The sequence below is a fragment of the Mirounga leonina genome, unplaced genomic scaffold (assembly GCF_011800145.1).
Source record: "Mirounga leonina isolate KUSES-001 unplaced genomic scaffold, KU_Mleo_1.0 Mir_173, whole genome shotgun sequence".
Taxonomy (NCBI): Eukaryota; Metazoa; Chordata; class Mammalia; order Carnivora; family Phocidae; genus Mirounga; species Mirounga leonina.
In genome coordinates, this window is record NW_023270447.1 from 78155473 (window position 1) to 78174876 (window position 19404).

At 41.2% G+C, this 19404-nt stretch overlaps 1 protein-coding gene across 2 annotated transcripts in view; it reads right to left on the bottom strand.

Moving 5' to 3' along the window:
* CDC42 (cell division cycle 42) overlaps nucleotides 1-18973 on the bottom strand; it is a 50275-nt gene extending 31302 nt beyond the window's left edge. The window contains exon 1 of one of the 2 annotated variants that reach the window (XM_035019559.1): nucleotides 18896-18969. The gene's annotated coding sequence lies outside the window, so the exon portion shown is untranslated. Of the gene's footprint in view, nucleotides 1-18895 lie in introns of both variants that reach the window. The other variant, XM_035019560.1, reaches the window with a different exon arrangement.
* Nucleotides 18974-19404: the final 431 nt, after the last annotated feature.

Below are 19404 nucleotides of genomic sequence, written 5' to 3' on the forward strand. Positions count from 1 at the left end.
TAAATACAGAATGTCAGATGGCAAATATTAACCACTCTAAAGCAATTATTCAAATTCCTCCATTTTCTGCCACTTGTGAAAGAAACTGATACATGTGAAATCACAAACTACGTAAGAGAAAAGGGTTCTATGGGTCCTCGGGTTGACAAAAATGAAGGATTCTATGGGTCCTCAGGGTGACAAAAATGAAGCCACTGTAAGGAGAAAAAGTGCTTGAGAGCAACCCGCATAAAGTAAAAGATTACGAGTCTACATGGTAAAAGATGATTTCCACAGTGCTAGAAGTTTGTTGTGTCAGCTTCATTTATGAAAATGACTTCATTCCAAAATGTCTAATCCAAGAAGAACATAAGTCCTTATTTTTACTATACTGAGTTTTCCTTCCTCAAACTGGCAAAAACAAAGGGATACTAACCAGAGTGATCATTTTATATTATAGTGACCAAAAAAAAGTTTAAAAATCCAATTAGCAAATATTTAAATAAGATACATAATTTTTAAATTTAACATTTCCAAGGAATTTGGTAAAACTGAAGAGTATGTAATAATGTATAAGAGTACTATTTAATTAGAAGAGAACTGAAATTACAGTAAGATTTTCCCTCAAAATATTCAAGACTTGTAAATTTGGGAAGGGAGGAGGGGGACATCCAAAATTTGTTCTCCAACAAAACAGACAGCATCAGCAGGTAAAACTACAGAAGTTGCTCCATAGATCATACATTCACAAGGCATTATTTGCTTAACAGTGAGAAAGCCTCTGGGTTTGTTCTCTGTAACGAGAACCACTTCACAGTGTAAACAGGTACTAGTAGTATTGTGTCCAACTTACAATTCCAGGAGGAAAGGCACAACTTGACAAAAGAATTTTTTTGGATCCTAAGGTCATGTGCAATAACACAAACTTCTGTTAACAGTCTTGATCTACTTTTCCACATAGAAGGGGACTTCTCCACTTAAAACACCTAATACATGCCATCATTGTCCTATACATAGCCATATCCCGCCCTGTGCCTGGAACAAAGTTCATGTCCTCTTGGGGCAACGGCCCTAAGTGGCGTATCCAGACAATAAACAAGTAACACCTACACCACCACCACCACCCCCAAACACACACACTCTTCCTTTGTAACAATACTGACACCCTCATATGCAATTTTCCCATTCTGGTCTCTTAATTAAGGGCAATATCATTCTATGCTCTTAAGAAAGGGCAAGGAAATATTAAACACATTCAAAGTTCCCCTCAGTTTCATGCAAAAGAACAGATAACTATGGGCTCCTGGCTGGCTCAATTGGTAGAGCATGAGACTCTTGATCTCAGGATTGTGAGTTCAAGCCCCACATTGGGTGTAGAGATTACTTAAAAACAAAATCTTTAAAAAACAACAACAAAAGAACGGATAACTGAAGATAAGGGCATTTTGCTTATCCCAAATCTCAAATCTGAGTTTGTCATAGCTCTGAGGTCTAGACAGAGAAAAAAACAGGGAAAAAACAGGACCAAAATTGTTCAACCAGCTTCCCTGCATCTTATTCTGCCCATCTAATCAATTGCCAATTGCCTGGTACTATTTAAATTATCCATTCATCTGCTGAAGGGCATCTCGGCTCTTTCCACAGTTTGGCTATTGCGGACATTGCTGCTATGAACACTGGGGTGCACATGGGCCTTCTTTTCACTACATCTGTGTCTGTGGGGTAAATACCCAGAAGTGCAATTGCTGGGTCATAGGGTAGCTCTATTTTTAATTTTCTGAGGCACCTCCACACTGTTTTCCAAAGTGGCTGTACCAACTTGCATTCCCACCAACAGTGTAAGAGGGTTCCCCTTTCTCCACAACCTCTCCAACATTTGTTTCTAGCCTTGTTGATTTTTGCCATTCTAACTGGTGTAAGGTGGTATCTCAATGTGGTTTTGATTTGAATTTCCCTGATGGCTAATGATGATGAACATTTTTTCATGTGTCTGTTAGCCAGTTGTATGTCTTCTTTGGAGAAGTGTCTGTTCATGTCCTCTGCCCATTTTTTGACTTGACTATTTGTTTTTTGGGTGTTGAGTTTGAGAAGTTCTTTATAGATCACGGATACCAGCCCTTTATCTGTAGTGTCATTTGCAAATATCTTCTCCCATTCTGTGGGTTGCCTCTTTGTTTTGTTGACTGTTTCCTTTGCTGTGCAGAAGCTTTTTATCTTGATGACGTCCCAAAAGCTCATTTTTGCTTTTGTTTCACTAGCCTTTGGAGATGTATCTTGAAAGAAGTTGCTGTGGCCGATGTCAAATATTCAACAGATGTCAAACATTCAACAGATGAATGGATAAAGAAGATGTGGTCCATATATACAATGGAATATTACTCAGGCATCAGAAAGGATGAATACCCAACTTTTACATCAACATGGATGGGACTGGAGGAGATTATGCTAAGTGAAATAAGGAGAGAGAGTCAATTATATGGTTTCACTTATTTGTGGGACATAAGGAATAGCATGGAGGACATTGGGAGAAGAAAGGGAAAAATGAAGGGGGGAAAATCGGAGAGAGATGAACCATGAGAGACTATGGACTCTGAGAAACAAACTGAGGGTTTTAGAGGGGAGGGGGTGGGGGGATGGGTTAGCCCGGTGATGGGTATTAAGGAGGGCACGTACTGCATGGAGCACTGGCTGTTATACGAAAACAATCAATCATGGATCACTACATCAAAAACTAATGATGTATTGTATGGTGACTAACATAATAAAATTAAATTAAAAAACAATAAAGTAAATTATCCTTATACGGTTTGTACTTATTTTAAAACCTAAGCCTTTATTCACATCATCTCTAAACCCTGGATGTCTGGCCTTACAACTCCTCCTATTTCTATCCTAGCTTTCCACCCCCAGTACCTTATCTGAGACACCTTCCCTAAATATTAAAACTGCCCCAAATCTCTGAACCCCCATGGCAAGGCCCTTCTTAGTCCTTAGATCTCATTTCATACTCACTCTTCGCTTCCATGCTCTAACTACACAGGCTTCTTTCTATTCCTCCAATATGCCCTGTCCTTCCTGCAGATCTTTATACTTGCCAGTACTGTTCCCCCTGCTCTTAAAGCTGCTGACTTCTCCTGCGGATCTCAACTCAAATCATCCTCTTCTCAGAAAAGCCTCCCCTGAGCACACTATCCCCAGTAATATCCAGCTTCCTCCCTCCTTACTTCTCTCATATTACCCTGTTTATTTCCTTTATAGTATGGTCATAATCTATAATTATCTTGTTTGTTATACTGCGGTAAAGGAGACATAAAAAATAAGGACATCTCTATAAAGGTAGGGACTCTGCTGTGTCGCCAGAATACAGTTCAATATTGAACACAAAACAGGCACTCACCAAACAAATGAATCACACAACTCAGTACTGGATCATGCTGGTTTTATTCACGTGTTTATTCTAATAGATTTTAAGCTCTCTGAAAAACTAAGCTTGCACTTCCCAAGGGACCTAATGCAGTACTGACCTTATATTAAGGGGAAAAAAATTTTTTTAATTAAAAAAAAAAACTTTTAAAAATCTTGCTAAAGTTAATAACATGAAAAAAGCATGGGATTTCTAAAGACAGGCAAATATGGGTTCAAATCTTAGCTCCACTTCAGTATGTGTGATCCTAGCAAGTTACTTCACTTGTACACGGTAAGTTTCTCATCTAGGAAGTAACATCTATCTAACTTACAAAATCTACGAAGTAACATCTAACTTACAAAACCGCCATAAAGAGAAACGATATATAGGGGCACCTGGGTGGATCAGTTGTTAAGTGTCTGCCTTCAGCTCAGGTCTTGATCCCAGGGTCCTGGGATCGAGCCCCACATCCGGCTCCTTGCTCAGCGGGGAGCCTGCTTCTCCCTCTGCCCGCCACTCCCCCCTGCTTGTGTTCCCTCTCTTGCTGTGTCTCTGTCAAATAAATAAATAAAATCTTAAAAAATAATAAAAAAGAGAAATGATGTATATAAAGCAACTAATATATCACTTGGCACAGAATAAACACCTAATATGGCATTCTCAACCCCAACTAAAACTTGCAAAAACCAAAATGGCCCTAAGATAAAGATCAGAACTACAACTGTTAAATGAAAGCATCGAAACACTATAAATAAGAGGAAACTCAGAAAAATCCTCACTTCTTGACAGGCTTATTTGCTCAATTAATCCTTTCTAAAATCCCCATACTCTGATCTTGAACAGTTTAAACTAAATGTCATGTGTGTAGTCAGAGGATTCGGAATGTTACAGAAAGGGTTGTAATCCGACTCTATTTTAAGAAGAGATAAATTAACATTAAGTTAATTCTACAACAAGTATTTATCGGGTCTCTAATATGCTCAAGGAAGACAATCTAGTTGTCTAGCACAGAGTAGTTGTTAAGCACAGAGGCTTTCAAGTCAAGCAGCCCTGAACTCATATCCCCCTTCTTGTGCAACTTTGGGCAAGCTAGTCAACCCCTCTAAGACTTTGTTTCTCCAGGGGCGCCTGGGTGGCTCAGTCAGTTGAGCGTCTGCCTTCGGCTTAGGTCATGATCTCAGGGTTCTGGGATAGAGCCCCATGTCGGGCTCTCTGCTCTGCGGGGAGTCTGCTTCTCCCTCTGCCCCTCACCCCTCTCGTGCTCTCTCTCTCAAATAAATAAAATTAAATTAAAAAAAAAAAAGACTTTGTTTCTCCAACCATAAAACAGAAATAGTATTAACATCATAGGTTGTAAGAATTAACTGAGTTACTCTTCTGTAGAGCACTTAACACTCAAATATGAGCTCTTTTTTATCATTGTAAAGTAACCCAGATAAGCAATCAATTTAGAATCTGGTTATCTAGACAATCTTGTATAGGGGGTTGTGTTTATACTCCATCAAAGTGCTAAGTGAAAGCCAACCACGTACTCTTCAGAACAAAATCTGGTTTTGGATTAGGACGTAATACACAAGGCAAATTTTTGCTTTCAAATCAACAGAAAAATAAGAAACAAGGCTTCCCCATCTGGGCCAACACCAACCAAATTTAACATGTACATTCTTTGACCCAGAAACTCCATTTCTCCAAGTATGCAAAGAGGTAAGCATAAGGATATTTACCACAGCCTTGCTTATAGGAACAAAAACAGAAGACTACCTACATGTGAACTAACAGAGGACTGGTAAGTTATAACACAAAGGAATATTACACAACTATTAAAAAGAATGAACAACAGTGCCTGTTATAGACAAAACTGTGCCCCCACCCCCAGAATGTTTATGTTGAAGTCCTAACCCCCAGTACCTCAGAATATCTGACAGTATTTGGACATAGAGCCTTTAAAGAAGTAATTAAGGTAAAATGAAGTGATATTGGTGGGCCCTAACCCAACATGGCTGGTATCCTTATAAGGAGATTAGTACACAAACAAAGAGGGAAGATCAGATGAAGACACTAAGTAAGCTACCTATAGGGGCACCTGGGTGGCTCAGCATCAGGCTCCCTGCTCCATGGGAAGCCTGCTTCTCCCTCTCCCACTTCCACTGCTTGTGTTCCCTCTCTCGCTGTCTTGCTCTGTCAATTAAATAAAATCTTTAAAAAAAAAAATTTTTTTAAATAAATAAATAAAATAAATGTCAGCTATCTATAAGCCAAGAGAGAAGCCTTTAGAAGAAACTAGACCTGTCAACACCTTGATCTTGGGCTTCTAACCTCCAGGACTGTCAGGAAATAAATTTCTACTATTTAAATCATCTAGTCTTTGTTATGGCAGCCCTAGCAAACTAAACAGTGCCAACATGGAAGACCCCCAAAATGTATTAAGTTTTTAAAATGCAGGGGTGCCTGGGTGACTCAGTTGTTTAGCATCTGCCTTCAGCTCAGGTCATGATCCCAGGGTCCTGGGATCAAGCCCTGCATCAGGCTCCCCTGCTCAGTGAGGAGCCTGCTTCTCCCTCTCCCTCTGCGTGCTGCTCCCCCTACTTGTGCTCACTCTGTCAAATACATAAATAAAATCTTTAAAAAAAAAAAAGTTTTTAAAATGCAAAGTACATGGGGCATCTGGGTGGCTCAGTCAGTTAAGCATCCAACTCTTGATTTTGGCTCAGGGTTGTGGGATCAAGCCCCACATCAGGCTCCATACTCGGTGGGGAGTCCACTTGAGATTCTCTCTCTCCCTCTCCATCTGTCCCTCTTACATTTGTATTCCCCTTTAAAAAAATAATTCCACTTTAGACAATTTATCCAAAATGAATAAAATAGTTTATCAAGGAAAAACAGAATGCTATTTACAGTAAAATAGTTAATGCAAGAGACAAGTGATGAAGTAACAATATACACAAGATGAAATGCTATACATATTAAAAATAGTTATGAAGACTACCAACATGATAACACGATATTATTAAAAACATATATTATTGGGGCACCTGGGTGACTCAGTCGGTCAGGCGTCTGCCTTCAGCTCAGGTCAAGATCCTAGAGTTGTGGGATCGAGCCCCATGTCAAGCTCCCTGCTCAGTGGGGAGCCTGCTTCTCCCTCTGCCCCCCTCCCTCCACTCATGCTCTCTCTCTCACGCTCTCCCAAATATTTAAAAACAAACATACACTATCACTAATTGTTAAAATTTTGAGTTCTCATGTGTAAAAAAAAAAAAAAAATGCAAAAGGCGTTAAACAGTAGCTATGTTGGCATGTGTGTGGGGGTCAGTTAAAGAACAAGACCCAAGCACCTAACAGATCTTATCCAATCTTCCCTGCATCAGGACACAAGTTGGGACTTAGAGCATGTTACAATAGGCTTCTGTTCTTCCAAGAAACAACTCTATTAACTATAAGTCAGCAAGATATTTAAGTGCCTGTTATAGCACTACATTGGGTAAGACAGAAACCCTGCCTTTAAAGACCTTCAATACATTTCAATAATTTACTGAATGCCTGCCTACTCTGTGCCAAACACTATGCTAAACAGCTTTACATACATCATATATCACATTATATATTTTACTGGTTTTAAGCATTACAGGGGAACACAGTTATAGTAGTCTTGCTAAAAAATTACACTATAAACTACAAGTGCCACAGATTTTCAAAAGAGTAATGATAAATATGGAAGACTGGTCTAGAAGAATGTTAGAATAAATCTCTAGTTAAATGGAATATGAGCAGAAAGAGTACAAGTAGTGCCAACCTGCAAAGTGGAAGAAACAAAAAAAACTGGCTAAGTCCAAGTCATACAGACTCTGAAAGCTTAGCAGAGGAGTTTTCATTTAACCTGGGTAGGAAACTCATGAAGAACAGCTTTGTTTTAGACTATCAATCTTGTACCTGTATCCCAGGGTGGACTGTCAAAGGTAACAAGATAAAGTAAAGTAACTCAGCTAAGAAACTACTTTAATAATGAAGGATATGCACTAGGGTAGAAGCATGGAAAAAGAGTAGAAATAGTTGATGGGCTTGGGAGTGGAGGATGGGTTTAGGAAGATGGCAGATTATGAGGAATTTTTTTATTTTAGGAAATTAGAGGACTGGTTTGTACCCACAAATGGAGAAGTTAGAAGAAGAAACCTTAAGGTCAGGCTATATGTTCTTAAAGCCCTCTTGTAAGAAAACACACAATAGCCTTTTCACAATCAGTACACAGTAATTTGGTCTGAAGTCTTATCAAGGATGAAATCACGAGCCAGCCTGTATCAGAAATCCCACATACAAGCATACATTTGCAGCAAAAACTAAGTCACTATATTCCCAAGGCAACAACATACACCGTAAAATGAATGACAAGCTGAGAAAGTTTCCTTTGAAAAATTACCAACTACAACAAAAATTACCAACTACGACATGCCAACTACAAAACTAACCATGACTTCCTTTGTTACATCTGATGAAGCAGAGGTACCTTCATTCAGATTCTCACAGAATCTGTCTTACAAACCACAAGCCATATTTTAAAAGACAAGATTACCAAGGCTCTAAATCAAAAAAGTCTACCAATTTTGATGCAGAATTTATTGTTAATGGGGTGAACTTTGACAGAAGCATTCAACCATATACTTCAAGGCATAGTTCGACAAAAATAATAAAAGCAGCTGTAACATTGGCACCAAAGTCCATGTCAATGCAGGACACCCGGAAGGAGGGCAGACGTTTCAGTTTGGTTGCACAGATTAAGTGTATTTTATCCACTCTCAGAGAGCAAGAGAAACAAAAACAACAAAGAAAGAGTTGCAAATACTTTGAAAAATAACCAATATGTGTTGGCAACAAATCTGCCTTTTCAAGAGCACTTTCAAACCAAAGCAACACCATCAAAGCACAAACTTCTACTTTGACCATCAATTGTTTCTATGGTTAATACACCGGGAAACTAAGCTACTAAAATGGTACTCCAAATACATTATGAAATACACTTGCTTCATGTTCATTTTTAAAGATTTCCTATAAACTTAAGCGTAACAGTACTTGTCGCTGATTAAAAGCAGTTACATTTGTTCTCTCTAGAATGCTCTTGCCTGGATAGCCCATTCAGTCATCCCCACAGGTCTTTGCTTGAATGTCAGTTTGGAGAACTCCTCTACCTTATTTTTTTTTTTTTTTTTTAAGATTTTTATTTACTTGATAGAGAACTCGGGAAGAGGGAGAAGCAGGCTCCTGGCTCATGCCTCATGTGGGGCTTGATCCCAGGACCCCGGGATCATGACCTGAGGCAAAATCAGATGCTTAAGCCACTGAGCCACCCAGGCAGCCCTCCTCTAATTTTAAACTGCAGCCCAAGTTCTATCAAACTCCGAAGCACTCCACTGTACCCTACCACCAGCCCTCCCTGATCATCCGCCCCTTCGTTTCTCTCCAAACTATGATGTAAATCAAGAGGGCACAGATTTGTTTGGACCTATTTCATCCACTGCTTTATCCCCAACCCCTGGAACAGTGACTGACACAGAGCAGGCACTCAGAGTTGCTGAATTCATAAATTAATAGGATAGTATGGGTGAATGATGCAGCAGGTCAAAAAACAGGTTCTTTGCATTCAGAATATCCCCTTTAACGGGTCCTCTAGGCTCCTAAACCCTCTTCTGTTACTACCTGGGTAAAGAACCAAAAGCAAACAAAAATTTAATTGCTACCCTTCTGAAGCGAAAACTCATATTCCTAAGGTATAAGGCAAGTCCACAACCTGAACCAGCTGGAGTAGCTAACACCAAGTGTTTGAAGCTACCCAGTATTACTGTCGGGGAATACTCTGTCCTCTGTTCTGGGAATGCCCAATTCTACCAACTTTTAAGCTAGCAAAAAACAAACGAACAAACCAAAAACAACAACAAAAAAAACCTCCTAAAAAAGCAGCATTCCTAAGAATTAGGTGTATCACATTGTGACTGCAACTGTACCACAGTGGAACAGTTAATGTACATCTTACACTCAGTAGTTTTAGATAATGAAAATATATCTAGTCTAATTTTGGAACAATTCACTTAGATTTAAATTAACTGAAAGTGTATAATGAACTTAAGGAATCACAAAACTGCCAAAAAATTATCTCTAGGATTTAGGTCTTCATAAAAATCTTTAGCATTAATTAATCCATTTTAAAAGGTGCTCCTATGTATTGTTTCTTTTTAGAAAAATTTTTACTTGCTGTTTTTTTAAATATTTGTAAAAAATCATCTCATTTTCATATTAAAAATAGAGACTGAAAGCAAGAGAGACAGATTTATATTTTATAAGAGCAAAAATGATATTAATTTCTCCAAATGAAAGTAGCAGAGGTAAAAGATCTGGTTTCAGCAGAAAACAAACTTTCGTATCTTTAACACAGGTCACATCCAGGACATGAATTAATCTTGCTCCTGAAGAAAATGTACTCAAATTACTGAAAAATAGTAATTTTTTTAAAGAAATACCACAGCCCAACCTAAGTATCTAAACCTGACCTGGATATATAAAGTTATATCTAGTTATATCTTTCCCCTCTCTCCCATCTCTGGTATAAGTGAAATGATTTTTCCTGACTCTGATTTAACTAGAACCATGGACAAGTTTTTAGGAGAATATACCTTCACTGCCACGTAATAGGTGCAACATGAAAAAAAAACATTCATCTAAAAGATAGGATCCGAGGTAGGAGTTTTCTCAGAGGCAGGGACGAGGAGTATGTGTGACAAGGCAGAGAAAGCAAAAGAAATGTCAAATGGTAAAATACAAAGACTTCATAGATTACTGTACCAGCTCCTAAAAAAACTTAACTTCTCATATATATGAACAATTATTTTTTAAAAACATCATAGAAATTCTTTGAATCACAAATAAAACAATTATGAATTCTATGACTTTCAGGGGGTGCCTAGGTGGCTCAGTCGGTTAGGCGTCTGTCTTCAGCTTGGATCAGGATCTCAGGGTTCTGGGATCGAGCCCCACATCCGGCTACTGCTCGGCGGGGAGTCTGCTTCTCCCTCTCTCTGCCCCTCCCCCTGCTCATGCTCTCTGTCTCGGTCTGTCTCTCTCAAATAAATAAGTAAAATCTTTTTTAAAAATAATAATAAAACAGTTATGAATTCTATGACTATCAGAACATTAAAATGTTGGCTTTGAAATAACTGCAAGCTTTTCAGAATATTGGAAAACAGTAAAATACTCTAACTAGGATCACTGATCCAAGAACAGAAGAAACTGGAGATCGTGACCTCCATTTCAGAGGATTCACTTGCAGCCACTGGACAATCACTTCTCCAGTTCCTAATATTGGTCTGCTTCTCCCTTCCAATGTCTTGCCCCAGTTTTAAGTTGAGATGGAGCTACTTGCCCAGAGACCCCAAAGATGTGTTTTATAAATAACATACTCGGTTCAATCCCAAGAAATTGCAAATTAGCAATTTCTATGCAACACCTCTTGAGTGGGGCTTAATAAACCGAGAACAGATCATCCATGGCCTCTGCTGAAGTCTCTGTCTCTACCATTCACGTGCCTCAGGAACTTGAGAAAATCGTTCCCATTTTTCTATCCATACATAGCAAGCACTGTTTGGCCACACCAACAGTCCTTGAATCTAATGGAGATTAATAAACCACCAGACACCATGCCTCCCAGTTCATTTTCCCAAAACTTAAAAGGAGCAGGAAAAAAAGGGGGAGGGAGGACTCCAACAAACAAGTTTAAGAAACACTGAATTAAACAGACTCCTAACTTTTCTGAACCTTTAATAAACTTATGTAGATTAGGAATTTCCAAGATGGAGATATAATAACTACAGTTTCCAACTTGATGCCACGCCCCCTGGAAACATCCCTCAGGTATTCTGAAACACACTAGAAAAACACAGGCATTACTCTTAAAATTAAAATTATCCCCTACCCCCATTTCTACTGGTTTAGGAACCCTCAGAATGATCTAACACTCACTTTGGCCCTGTGGTGACCAGAGCAAATAAATAATATGACCTAAAATAATTCAAACATTTCCACAGCTTATATTTTGTACTACTTATTCTATTTGGACACTTTCTGAAACAAATGCGGGCATTAGATATTGACTTAAACCCTAGCACTCTAATATTCACAGAACTATTCATTTTTTTTCTCTAGTTAACTGATAAATGAAAATTTACATTCTAAAATCTAATAGTTTGAAGTGCCTGGGTGGCTCAGTTGGTTGAGCGTTGGACTGTTGGTTTTGGTTTAGGTCAAGATCTCAGGGTGGTGAGACTGAGCCCTGCGTCAGGCTCCATGCTCAGCATGGGTTCTGCTTGAAATTCCCTCTCTCTGCCTCTGCCCCTCCCCCCACGGTCAGCTGCACTCTCCCTCCCTAAAAATATTTTAAAAATAAATAAAATCTACTAGCTTATTTAAAACCCATTAATCTTAAATTCCATAATAAAAATATGGTTTTCTGGGAATCAATGAGTGATATATTGATGGTTTAATTCCACTTCAAAAGATTCTAAAATCAAGCTCCTCTCAAGTAGCATTCAGCTAGTGAAATAAGTACTAGTCGCTACAAAAACAGGTTGTATAATGAAAATCCCACAAATACCAACAATTACTTGCTAAGAAACTTTATTGAATTACTTCTCATTTCTCTTCATCTGCTTTTTTTTTATAAAGATTTTATTTATTTATTTGACAGAGAGAGAGAGACAGTGAGAGAGGGAACACAAGCAGGAGGAGTGGGAGAGGGAAAAGCAGGCTTCCCGCTGAGCAGAGAGCCCGATGTGGGATCATGACCTGAGCCGAAGGCAGACGCTTATCGACTGAGCCACGCAGGCGCCCCTTCATCTGTTTTTATTTTTAAGATTTTATTTATTTTAAGATTTTATTCATTTATTAGAGAGCAACAGAAAGAGAGAGAGCACAAGCAAGGGGAGAGGGAGAAGCAGGCTCCCTGGAACGCTGGGACCATGACCTGAGCAGAAGGCACACACTTAACCAATGAGCCACCCAGGCGCCCCAGCTCTTCATGGGCTTTTAAACAGATTTCAAAGCAAACCAAAATATACAAATACTCTTAAACTGCCTATCAACAAAACAAATGCATTGTGGCTGAAACCTCACTTAAGCTTTCTTCTATAAGGAATCTTCTTCTCCTACTCCTTAACAAGAATTAACAGCCTCGGGGCGCCTGGGTGGCTCAGATGGTTAAGCGTCTGCCTTCGGCTCAGGTCATGATCCCAGGGTCCTGGGATCGAGTCCTGCATCGGGCTCCCTGCTAGGTGGGGAGCCTGCTTCTCTCCCTCTGCCTCTGCCTCTCTCTCTCTCTCTGACTTTCATGAATAAATAAATTAAAAAAAAATTAAAAAAAAAAAAGAATTAACAGCCTCCTTGTATTCTACCTCCATCTCTCCCCCCGGTTTCATTTTCTCTTCATTGTTCTGTTCTCAATCTCTTCTGTTCCCACAAGGAGCAGCAGTCATAATCTTTTTAGCTGAAAAGGATGGCTGTGCCTTAATATCCAACACTAGATGGCTTCATACTGCCACCTGAAACAGAATGGACAGACACAAGAGTGCCTGAGACACTGCTCCCCCAGCTCTCCTGGGGTCTGCAACATGTCTAGCCAGCCAAGAGGAGTCTCATCCATTCACTTCAGTGTGGCATATGAATACTTTTCTACATCTGCCTTGATTTGAAAAGGATTAGGAAACACTACTCTAAAGCATATACTGCACAAGGATAGTACCAGTGGATTTCTCCTACACCAAACAGTTCAAGGAAAAGTTATTAGAAAAAAATTCAATCTAGTCCTTTAAAAAAAGAATGGTAGCTAAGTAAGACTAGATTTTAGTTATCAATATTTTCCCTTGAGATTAGAAATATGGTTTATTTCAGGAAAGAAAACAGAAAAGATTTGTTATATTTCACCAGCTAAATGCCAGCTTTGTAGTTCACCTGTTTTCATAACCAACAATTACAGGAATTATCCTTCATAACAATGTTTTCAATAAACATCATTTGAGTTCAAAAGTGTAACTGATATTCTAAACTAGAACTTAAGATTAGTTAGTACTAAGCGGTAAACAGTACTTTAACAACTTTGCATTCCTGATAGTGAGCACAGACATGAGGCGATTCTACACAATACGCAAGACACTATAACTCACTTCTTTAAAAGCCAAACCGGTTTCACCCACTTTCAGATTAGGATCCTTGCAATACATACTGCTACAGTGCCTAAAAGAAACCAGTTCATACTTAAGTAGGAGGAAAACTAAAAATAAAGCACCCAACTGCTGTTTCTGAAATTCCTTAAGACATCACTCTAGTAGTCTAAAGAGGATGCTTCAAACTTTAATGTGCATAAAAATCATGTGGGTGTCTTGTTAAAATGCAGATTCTGATTCAGTGGGACTGGGATGGAACTCCAAGGTGATCTTACGCTGCCAGTCCAGAGTCCACACACTGTATTTGACTTTACACCCTCGTTTATGTAACACTCATTAAGATAGTAGACAAAAACTTAAAGCAGGTAACAATCTCCACTTCATTTAATAATTTTTATGGTTTCATGAGATTAATCTGGGGGAGTGGTGGTTATTAAAATTTTTATTTGAAAAAAAATTTGTTTTAATTTTGATTTGGGGGGGAAACCCAGCTTCTCAAACATGAGGGCCTGAGAGAGGTTGTAATAATAACAAGAACACACATCTATAGAGCACTTAGCATGTGCCAGTGAATTGTCTTAAATACTTCACATAGATTAACTGATTTGATTCTCATAACAACACTGTGAGGTAGGGACTATTGCAGGCCCTGTTTTACAGAAGGTAAACCTGAGTCATAAAGACATTACTTAGACTGCACATAGAGAGTAAATGCAGGATTTGAACTCAGGCAGTCTGGTTCCAGAATCTACACCTTTAATTATGATACTAGTAGTACAGCTCCCAAGAGAGCAGAATTAAAATGGCAAATCACGGGGCGCCTGGGTGGCTCAGTCATTAAGCAGCTGCCTTCGGCTCAGGTCATGATCCCAGGGTCCTGGGAGCGAGCCCCGCGTCAGGCTCCCTGCTCGGCAGGAAGCCTGCTTCTCCCTCTCCCACTCCCCCTGCCTGTATTCCCTCTCTCGCTGTGTCTTTCTCTGTCAAATAAATAAATAAATAATCTTTAAAAATAAATAAATAAAATAAAATGGCAAATCAGAATGGCTTACTTTTGGAGAAAATGATGCACGAGTTAAAGAGCTGAGTGAGCAACAGAGGTGACCGATGGCCAATTATTGGTGAATCCCAGGACTTAACAATATACAGTTTTTTCCTATATTAGAAACTATTTTGGACTTCAGCTAATAATAGCTAAATATGTGATAAATATTTCTCTACAGTATTTTTTGTAATGTTTTATTTTATTTATCTGAGAGAGAGAGCGTGCATGCATGAGAGAGGGAGAGAGAATCTGAAGCAGACTGAGCACCGACCGCGGAGCCCCACTTGTGGCTCAATCTCACCACCCTGAGATCATGATCTGAGCCAAAATCAAGAATCAGACGCTTAACCGACTGAGCCACCCAGGCGCCCCTACAATATTTTTTTAAAGAAGGAAAACACCTGGTTTCATGGGGTGCCTGGCTGGCTCAATCAGTAGAGCGTGCAACTCTTGATCTTGGGGTTGTAAGTTCGAGCTCCACACTGGGTGTAGAGATTACTTAAAAATAAAATCCTAAAAAAATTAAAAACAACAACAACAACAACAAACACCTGGTTTAACTTCATGCAATAAGCATTCTGAGACCAATGTCCCAGGGGCAACTAGGGAAGAAGAGTTTTAACATCCAAGAATTATAACAGAAGCAGTAGCAGACATAACTGAAATAATAAGTAATGAAAACTGCTTTAACAAAAATATTTTGGACTGACAGGATGAGTAACTAAAAGTAGAAACTGGTAAGGGACAAAGCATAACATGACCAGGAATTTGATACTGTTGAGCAAGGTGGAAAAAGTGGCAAAAATAAGCTGCTATAGCAAACAAAAGAAAGAGAGGAAAGAAGCAAACATTAAAGTCTAAATAAGAACTGGTCATCAGAAAAAACTTTCTAAGCGATGGTGAACAGTCCAGACAGTACAGCTATGGAAGACACTGGACTAAACAGATGGATAAGATCAAGCAAGAGTAGATTAGTAATCATCACTTCAATGAGACTGAATACGGATGTGACTGACCAAGCACAAGTCTCAGGAAACACAGTAAACAAGCCTATGGAATATGCAGAAAGAGAAAACGATAACCCTCAGACATCATTAAATTCATTCATTTGACAAACATTTCTTGAGACCTACTATATATCTGGCACTATTCTAGGTGCTAGGGATACAGGGGTGACCATGCCAGGTCAAAGTCCCGCCCTCATATCACTTACATTCTGGTGGGGGACACTAATAGTTCTGAAAGAGAACAATGAATAAGGCATTATCATAAAAGCCTAGAATGAAGCCCTTTAATATAGGAGGATACATGGAACTATTCATGGGACATAAGTTAACAAAATAGTAATCCCTCCTTAACCCTTATAGACTGAAGTGCTTCTCACTGTGTTCCTTATCCTCTCAAAAAGACCCTAAAAACACTAAAGAAATGCATCTAAAATGTATCTAGAAATAAAAGGACAATCTGACTTTTACTCCCAAAAATGCCTATAAATACTACTCCCAGAAAGGCACAATAAATTGTACTTCAAAGTTTTCCAAATGTGACAGCTCTTGAATCAAAACATTTTATTAGTGTAACCATCTTAAAAATAACTAGAAATGCGGGTGCCTGGGTGGCTCAGTCGTTAAGCGTCTGCCTTCGGCTCAGGTCATGATCCCGGGGTCCTGGGATCGAGTCCCACATCGGGCTCCTTGCTCAGCACAGAGCCTGCCTCTCCCTCTGCCTGCCTGCCACTCCCTCTGCTTATGCTCTCTCTCTCTCACTCTCTCTGTGTCAAATAAATAAATAAAATCTTAAAAAATAAATAAATAACTAGAAATGCTTTTCTAATAGACCAAATGCTTTTCTAAGCAGGAAAAGTATCTGAATAAAGGAAAACCAATCTTGAAATTACAGAAAATGTCAAGATTTGGTCTCGTTGGGCTTTAAGAATTTTACAGATGTTTGATTTAAGCCCGCTGACCTCCACTGCTGTAACATGGGCCTTAGATTCACAAAAAACTTAAGTTTAACTGAATACAGGTTTTGGTTAGTATCAGAAAACATTTTAAGAGAATGTGATACCTTCCGGGTCTTGAAGAAATTACTAGAAAACAGCTCATTTTTAATACTCAGTTAACTATCAATCTCTTATCTCCTTGCCTCAGTTTAAAAACTGTAAATTTGGGCGCCTGGGTGGCTCAGTTGGTTAAGCAACTGCCTTCGGCTCAGGTCATGATCCTGGAGTCCTGGGATCGAGTCCCACATCGGGCTCCCTGCTCGGCGGGGAGTCTGCTTCTCCCTCTGACCCTCCCCCCCCCATGCTCTCTCTCTCTCATTCTCTCTCTCTCTCAAATAAATAAATAAAATCTTTAAAAAAAAAAACTGTAAATTTAAACCATTCTGCTACATTTTAAAAAGAAAGATGCAAATTGACGTATGTATATTTAAACTTCTTAAATGTAGAAGTCTCAAGAAATAAGGCAGCAGGGAGGGTTTTTAAAACAAAATACCACATTATGACAGATGTATTTCAGAAGATCCAAGCTCAATACCTATCCAATCATCTACAACACCTTACACACCACAAAAAGTTGATTTAAACCTACCACTTCTTTTAAGTGTTTCTTAACAAGCAATGTTCTCTCTACACACAAGAGAAACAATAAGAAAGTACTTGTTCCAACATGAACTACCCTTATTACAATGCCATTACACAATGGGATCTCATTTGCTTTACAATGCTAACATTCTTCTGTGCTATAACCCTGTAATCAATGAAGGATATACAATTGGGGATGTATGTAATATTCTGGGGAACAAATACCGTGATCCCAAAAGTCTGAAAATGTTACTTAAGTGTTTTTGGTTAAAAATCCGAAAGGCGTTTTTAATCACAAAATTAAATTACCTAGCAAGCAAAGGTAAGGCCTAAAATGAACTGATTCTCTTTCCACCACACCCTTGCCACAAAAAGCGCACGTGAGCCAGCTTAGGTCTGTACGTGCATCAGTTAAGTCATAAGGGAGAAGTTAAGCAGTCTGAAAAAGTCATTTTGACCAAAGAAATGCTCTCACAAATCACTTCATTGGACTGCAACGGGATCTTTAAAGTTACTGCCTACACAAGCGGCTGTAGATGCTGTCTTATCCCTGGCACAAGCTAATCTTGAGATTTTAAACCTTCCTGGCTTTTAGATGCCTTTGAGACAGCCAAAAGATTTCAAAGGATCGTCTACGAACACGATGCGTTGGGAAGCAGGCAGGATGTGCCACTGAGTGCCCAACTGAGGCTGCAAAACGCTGTCTTCATTCGGTGAGTCCCTGACTTGTAGGAGTTAAAACTCTCACCCCTTATATTGAGATGACGTAATCCTCCACACTGCATTTCTCTTGGACTTAAAGGGGAGGAAAAAACAAATGAACAAAGAAAATTTCACCCTTATAAGAGGAATTAAGCAAGCGGCAGAACGACAGTTTCGAGAGGTGGTTAGGTAACTCCTTGAAAGGGAAGCTTCAGCTGAATAAGCAAGGAGAATTGGAGAAGCAAACGGAAATGGTGCTAGGAACTCAATCTAAGGCCGGAATAAAGGAGCCTGGAGAAACAGCGACCCGGCCCGCCAGACCGCGCGCCGGGCCGCGGGGCTGCGGAGGGAAGCGCGTCGCAGGCACAGCCCGGGGCAGTCCGCGAGCCGCCCCCTCCCCGGCCGCCACTTCCCCGTCGCGCTAGCGATTCCGCTCCCCTCCCCCCCGCCCGCCGCAAAATGTCCGCGGCGGCGCCCGGAGAAGCAGGAAGTCCAAGCCGGAGCGCAGGGGACAGACCCGGCCCGGGAGCCCAAGCCACCCGCGAGCGGCTCCGCGGCCCCGGCCCTCCGTGCCCCGGCCCGCCACCCGTCCTCGGAGCCCGCGGGGCCGCGCCGGGGGGAGGGGGCCCCAGGCGGCCGGGATGGGTGTGACCCCTTCCTTCCGCCGCTCCCGGTGACAGCCCGGCCCCGCCCGCGCCCTCAGGTCGGCACCCCGCGCCGGGGCCGCGCACCTCTCGGCGGCCGAGCGCCCCCGCCTGCCCCGCGGCCACCCTCTCCCCTCCGCTCCCCGACAGAACCCGGACCCGCGCTCCCCGGACGGCGCCGCGCGACGAGTCGGACACCCTTCCCCGCGCCCCGCACTCCCAGGGTTCCCGGGATCCCAGAGGCGGGGTGTCCCCACGGACGGGGAGAGGCCGGGGACCGCGCGCCGGGGACGGGACCGTGGGGGAGCCGCTCCCGCGGGGAGCCTCGGGCCCCGCACTCACCTCAGCTTCTCCGCCGGGGCGTTGGCAGCACTGCGCGGGGTCTCCTCGGCTGCCGGACAGGGGCACGCGCCTGACGTCAGCACGCAGGAGACGCAGGGTTGGGTGCCCGCGGAAGTGGGCGGGGCCCGGGGGCGAGTCCAGGCGGAACGGTTGGAGGCGGGGCCCGAGTTCATCCCCCGCCCCGGCTCTGGCCGGTTACCGCGCACGCGCCGACCGGCTCGGCTCGCTAGTTCGGAGCTAAGCTTTGCACCTCTTTCTCCGACGGTTGTGTTTGCTACAGTCATTTGCAAAGCGCTGCCACTAACAATGCTTTTGTTCCTTTCAACCTTCTGAGGCAAAGTATTATCATCGCTATTTTGCAAAAAAAGACGGAGGCTAAAAAAAAAAAAAAAAGACGGAGGCTTTGACTTGCTTGCGGGCAATGACTTGCCTGAGACCACCCTCCTCCCAGGCCTGCATTGGGTCCTTCGTGGCCCGCCACGCTTCTCATCTGCCTACACCACACTGTC